The 527-nt window shown below is 64.5% G+C and overlaps 1 non-coding gene across 1 annotated transcript; it reads left to right on the top strand.

Annotated features, from left to right (window-relative positions):
• The first annotated feature begins 292 nt into the window (after positions 1-292).
• On the top strand, positions 293-455 carry LOC118661759. Its single transcript, XR_004969461.1, has one exon. It is a non-coding gene; the product is annotated as a U1 spliceosomal RNA (small nuclear RNA).
• The last annotated feature ends 72 nt before the right edge of the window (positions 456-527 follow it).

The raw sequence follows: 527 nt of genomic DNA, 5'->3' as shown, positions 1-527 counted from the left end.
TGGAGTCGTGCGGCTGGCGGGTCAAAATGCAAGACAGGGCTCCGGGGACGTCAGGCCGGGGGCGTGGCGTAAGCAGATGAGCAGGCGCGCAGAGGCTGCCGGTCCCACTCCGCCGGCGCCCCCACGTCCCCGCATCCCGAGATGACGCGCCCCCGGGGTTGCTGTCGCATCGGGCGCGGTTGCCGCTCGGGTCCCTGGGGCAGCGGGGGCGCCGCGGCGTGTTGAGTGTAGTGAGCGTGTGTGAAGGGTGGGTCGCGCGTGGGGGTTGGGGTGTGGGCGGGGGCAGCAACTCATACTTACCTGGCAGGGGAGATACCATGATCACGAAGGTGGTTTTCCCAGGGCGAGGCTTATCCATTGCACTCCGGATGTGCTGACCCCTGCGATTTCCCCAAATGTGGGAAACTCGACTGCATATTTGTGGTAGTGGGGGACTGCGTTCGCGCTCTCCCCTGGTTTTTGTTGGTCACAAAGACAGATGGCGAGGTCTTGGGAGGTTTGGCGTTTGCTGCATTCCGAATGCCAGC

Source organism: Myotis myotis, unplaced genomic scaffold (assembly GCF_014108235.1).
Source record: "Myotis myotis isolate mMyoMyo1 unplaced genomic scaffold, mMyoMyo1.p scaffold_m19_p_1, whole genome shotgun sequence".
NCBI lineage: Eukaryota > Metazoa > Chordata > Mammalia > Chiroptera > Vespertilionidae > Myotis > Myotis myotis.
Note: the sequence above shows the minus strand (reverse complement) of the source record. Positions and strands in the feature narration are given on the sequence as shown.